The following is a 6,000-nucleotide window of genomic DNA, read 5'->3' as shown; positions in this document are numbered from 1 at the left end:
ATATCAAGTACTGGTTGCTTCCTTTATGGATAGATTAAAAAAGCTGCAGTTTGAATATTTGCCTAAAAAATAGTTGTCTACTACTTCTGAAAGTTCTTCTACCACAGACACCACATTGTTGAAAACGTTGAATTACTCTGAAGGGATGGCTACTTCTGCTGCTCCACACACGTCCTCTTAACAATCCTCCTCGAATAAGTCTCAGCCTCCCTCTTCAGCTACTAAAAGGTTAAAACAAGACCTTCCATCGCCTGAGAAATCTTTGTCTTCAATCTCTTTAGATCTATTATTGGAGGGGTGTAGGTAGCTGGCTCTGTATATACTATACTAAAGTGAGGTATAGTGTGCACTGAGTCCAGTGGAACCCCAAGGTAGGCAGAGGTAAAAGTAGATAGCACCTTGCTCTCTATTTGTGGTAGTGTGGTTGAGCAGTAAGGCTGTATCAGAGGGTAGTGTTAAGCATTTGTTGTACACAATCAGCAAATGATACCACACACTCAAAGACTGAACTTCAGACCAATTGGTTTGGTATAAAAATATTCTTTTAATTATTTATTTTCTAGAACCAAGCAGGACTGGCAGAGGTAAGCAAAAAATAGTTTACAGTAGTAATGCAGTTTGTAAATAGTTTGAATTGCTATTGTATATGCACTTTGATCTGATTACAGTAGATTTACTGATAATGCAATGCTTTTGAAAATACAGTACATATACTTTGTATAGGCTTTTTAGTAGAATGTCAATTAGATTACTTTACAGATTACTTTCCTTACACAGTGCAATACACCTAGATACTGCACTGAGACATTTCCTGTAAACAGGTAATTAAAAGCGTTTTTGTTATTTAGTTACAGTTTTAAAGGTTTTCATAGATTTTCCAACTACACACTTGGAAACTTTTCACAGAAAAACAGTCAATGTTATCCTATGTAGGAAAATAGTGTTATCGGTTAACAGGTAAGTACTTTGTTGTGGGAGTTGGGATTCTGGGGTTGGACTCAGTGGTCCCGCAGGGTCAAGGATGCACTCTTGTTACACCCTCAGCTGCACTAGGATGGCTGGGTGCAGAGTGCTGAGGCCCAATGGGGGCTAGGGGGCCTCCAGTTGGTGGCTGCTGACGAGCAGGCCACTGGGTTCTGGAAGCAAAGCTCCTGGACTTAAGCTCAGGGCAAATGGGGGTTCAAGCCAGCAGAAAAGGTGCACCCTCAGCGGCACTGGGGCGGCTGTGTGCAGAGTGCTGTTTTGATGATGGGCGCCCTGTAACGTTCAATGGGGAGTCTCCGGTTTGCAAACACACTGCAGGCTCAGGGATGAAGGTCTTCTGGGTGCCACCACCACTTGTAGAGGTAAGCTGGGATGCTAGGGGCTGGTTAGGCACCATCGTTTGGGCCACTCAAGGCTGTGGGGTGTTGGGTGGAGGGGTGCCTTTTAGGGTTGAACTTCTTACAAACTCCTGGTCGCGGTTGGGGGGACCTTCCGGTTTGAGGGTGCAGGCGTCGGCTGGAGGCTTGAGGCAGGTCAGGGGTCACCGGATCTTGGGTCAGGATTGCTGAGAAGACATCCTCTCGGTGTTGGGCCACTCGAACTCAGGCCGTGGGCATGAGGTGCAGAGTTGTGCAGACTCGCGGATCCTGCCGGAGCTGGAGTCTGTTGTTGAACAAATCCAGTGTTCACGTAAGACAGAGTCTTTTCTTTTGAAGGCAGGGCAGGTCCTCGGGGTTCTTGAGGCTGCTGGCCACAGGAGTTTCGCTTCTGCAGGTTTGAGGTGGGGACAGACCTGTAGGGCTGGGGCCAAGTCAGTAGGCGTCCTCCTCTTGTTAGCTTTGGCACGGCTGTTCAGTCCTTCTTCTTCTTTTCTTCTTCTGGTTTCTTGTCTGCCATCTTGGTTCAGGGCTTCCCCCTAAATACTGTATTTAGGGGTGTTTTAGGGGTCTTGGGTTCAATAGCCAATGGGCTACTGACGTTAGGTTAACAAGACCCTTGGTGTGCTCACCCCACGTGGGGGAGTGAGCACAATTCCTAATCCTGATTGGAGAGTGCCTGCCATCTGAAAGATGGTGGCCACTGAAGAATGGGCTTCACCTCGCCTCCTCCACCTGAGGGGTAGGGTTGGCAGAGGTGGATACACCTTCTGGGCTGGCTAATTTTTCCCACCTGTCTCCCCACCAAAAAGACAGGAAGGTGGCCTGCTCCTGATAGCATGAGTGGCTGGGTGTCGCATTACAAAGGCTTCAAGGCCTTTGAAGCTTCCCTGCCACAGATGGCTCTTTGTGGCCTGGGGGAGGTGTGATCACCTCCTCCCATAAAAAGCTTTGTTTCTGGGGTCGGGGAGCAAAAGCTCCCACCCCAGGGGTCCAGAAACATGTCTTGTGGTGGTAGACTGGTGTGTACCAGCCAGGGAAACCACCAGAGGCTGATTGTTTTTCAGGGGGCATCTCTACGAATGCCATCTGAGTGCATTTTTCATTAAATCCCACATTGGCATTAGTGGGGGATTTAAGTGCTGAGAAGTTTGATACCAAACTTCTCAGTTTTCAGTGCAGCCATTATGGTACTCTGGAGTCCGTAATGGCAAACTCCCAGCACCATAGACTCTTAATGGCAGCACTGCACTTACAATGTCTAAGAATTGACTTAGATACTGTAGGGGTACAGGGTTCATGCACCTGTATCCTCACCACTGGTATTGTGCACCCAGCTAGAGGGGTGACTGATCTATGCCAGGGCAGTGGGTTGTAGCACTTTGCTCTGGACCAAAATACGCTGCCTGCAATGGCAGTGTGTGTGTGTAAAGGTATAGGGCCACTAAGGGTGGCACAATAAGTGCTGCAGCCCTTAGAGGCCAGTGCCCATGGTACCCATGGTACCTTTTACAAGGGACTGCCATGTGGCCAGAGAGGTTCAATTGGGGGTACAAGGTACAGTTTTGGGGAAAGAACACAGGCCCTTGTAACCTAATTGGCAGGGACCCAGGGCATATCAAGCCAAAGTGCATCAGTAGTCTGGCAAAAAGTAGGGGGTTGCTGCAACAGAAACCCTGCTTCCTACAAGGAGAGTAGGACATTGCCTCCCTTTTTTGAGGACACTAATAAGAGTATCCAGAAGCTGGATGATAACTGGACCTTAATGGAAAATCGTGTCTCTTTGGTGGAGCAGTAGGTAGTGGACTTGCTTGATTATACAGCTAAAATTAATCATTTGGGGAAGGAGGTTGGTTAGCTTAAAAAATAAGCAGAAGATTTTGAAAACAGGAACAGGTGGAATAACCAATGCATTCATGTTCTTCCTGAGGCACGTAAAGGTGATGATCCTGTTTCCTTTTTTACCTCCTTTCTTCCAAAATTGCTAGACATTGCATCTTCCACTTCTCTTAATATCCAGAGTGCTCATAGGATAAGTCCTTGTCTTACTTCTTCTATGTCGCCCTCCAGCCAAGAGGAGTCATTATATTCTTTCTGCAATTTACAGATTTGTTACTGGTTCTTGATGCAGCCAAGTCTAAGCGCCAAGTGTCCTGGTTGGGACAAAGAATCTTCTTGCCTCAAGATGTTTCTAATACCACCACAGCCAGGAGAAAGGAATTCCTTCATCTTAAACCTTCTTTAAGGGCTTTAGGTGCAAGATATGGCCTCTTTCATCCCTGCATTTTCAAAGTGATCTAGCAGAAAAAGACTACTGCTTTTAAGGATGCAGCAGAACTCAATAAATGTATACAAATTCACACATCGTCGAATACCATCGCTACAGATGGTCCTTCTCCACGTTGACTTTTCCTCTAACAGTATTTTTCTAGTTGAACTTTAAGTCTGATTAATATTGTGTACTGGTTGTTGTAGATGTGATAGGTTCATTTATAAGTTGATTATTCTTCCAATATGGTCATTCAGTGTTCTATTATGTTTTAGTATGCTTTCCTTGTTCTTTATCTATTTTGTAATATTGTCATATCTTGAAATATAGCTTATTATTTCATCCCCCTTTTCTTTCCACAGAATCGTTTTATTTGTTTGCACAGTACAACATTCCTTCTGCATGTATATTGTCCAAATGTGGCGTAGACTCCTTCCTTTCGTGTTTGTCATCTGTTCTTGTGTCGTCACCACCCCATTTCTTTTTGTTCCTTCTCCTAGGTATGTTTTTTTTTCCAGTCGTCCTGTTTGGACTTGTATTATTTTCTTGCTCCTCCATATATGCCTTATTGTTCTTCAACAATTTATTCTCTTCGTTGTATATAATTCAGAGTAATAAAATAGAATATTAAAGGATCTCCTAAACCGGTGAAGCAACAGAGAGTGATGTCTCATCTAGGTAAATCTAGACCTAATCTGGTTCTTCTTCGGGAAACTCACCTTATACAATCTGAAGCATTGAAATTTAAGCAAGCTTGGGTTGGCGATGTGTTTGTTACACCGTCGCTGAATAAAAAGAATGGTGTTGTGATATTTTGTAAAAAATCCCTCAATATTACTATAGTTTCTCAAGAAGTAGCTGATATGGGAAGATGGATTATAGTTAGTCTTGTTATATATAATGTTCCCCTCACCATAATGAATGTTTATGCCCCTACATAACCTGAATATACTTTTTGGCCCTCCATTGCACAGAAATGTATATGAGTTCATGATTCTTACTTTATTTTAGGAGGAGATTGCAATCAAATAATGGATCTGTTTTCAGACAGACAATCCTCGGTTCAATATTTGTCACCTAAAATGCATAAGCAATTTCATTCTGCTATTTCTAAAGGAGATTTGGTGGATCCTTGGAGGTTGTCTAACCCAACTGCCCGGGAATATACTTTTTATTCTGCTTCTGATGCCACACTTACACAATTAGGCCCTATATTTCTTTCTAAATCTCTTGCACAATTTATTATACAGTCACATATTACTCCAATTGTACTTTCTGACCATGCTATGGTTATTACAGACTTGGTTTTATCCCCCCTCACCCTCTTCCACTTCGATGGAAGTTCAATAATTCTTTATTACAAGATGCTCAGTTTTCTAGTTTGTTTATTGCCTTTGTCTCCGATTCTTTTTCGTTTAATGATAATATAGATGTCTCTCCTTCTTTACTCTGGGATACATTCAAAGCCTCGGCACGAGATTTCATTTTAAATTATGTATCTGAGCAAAAGAAGAGGTGTTTAAAAGAGCATACAAGATTACTCTTGTCAATTAAATCTTTGGAAAAGGAGTATTTCTTCTCTAGATTGCCTTCTGACCTTAAAACTTCGCTTAAAGCCAAATTGCAATATAAAACTATTTCTATTGAGGAGGCCTCCTCTATACTTCTTTGGAAAAATGCCTTTTTTTATGGTGGGATAAATAAATCTGGTAAGTTACTGGCAAATTATCTTAAGGGTTGAAAGGAGAGACACATTATTGATTCAATTTCAACATCTCTGGGACAATCTGCTACTAATCATTAGGCTATGTTAAATTTCATGAATCTCTTTAAACACCTGAATCAGCTTCTCATCCCTCCACAATTGTAGACTACTTGGATCACACCCCTCATTCTATCTCTTCTGGTTTAGACTTTGAATATTTAGTGAATAACCTTTCTTCTGAAGAAATTGCTGCACCCTTAAGAGCGCTTACTTTGTGGAAAATACCAGGTCCAGATGGTTTCACAGTAAAGTTTTATCTTCATTATTCTGATATTCTCCTTCCTTTTTGTATAATTTGTTTAACCATTTTATTGTACCTTCTTCCACTACTGGTACCTTTCAATGAGCTATAATTTTTCTTATTCACAAGGATGGTAAAGACCCTCATGAATGTATAAATTATAGATGTTTCTCTTTGTTGAATGTTAATTATAACATTTTTGCTAAGTTCTTAGCTGTTCGTTTGGAATCCTTTCTTCCTCATCTTTTAGGAGAAGAACAAACATGGTTTAACAAGGGGAGACTTCTATCTGATAATGCTGGATTATTACTTAATGTTTTTAGTAAAGCTCCTTCATTTAAATCCTCTATTGCAGCTATAACCA

Source organism: Triturus cristatus, chromosome 2_1, assembly GCF_964204655.1.
Source record: "Triturus cristatus chromosome 2_1, aTriCri1.1, whole genome shotgun sequence".
In the NCBI taxonomy this organism is placed as follows: Eukaryota; Metazoa; Chordata; class Amphibia; order Caudata; family Salamandridae; genus Triturus; species Triturus cristatus.
This window is presented reverse-complemented; position numbering follows the sequence as displayed.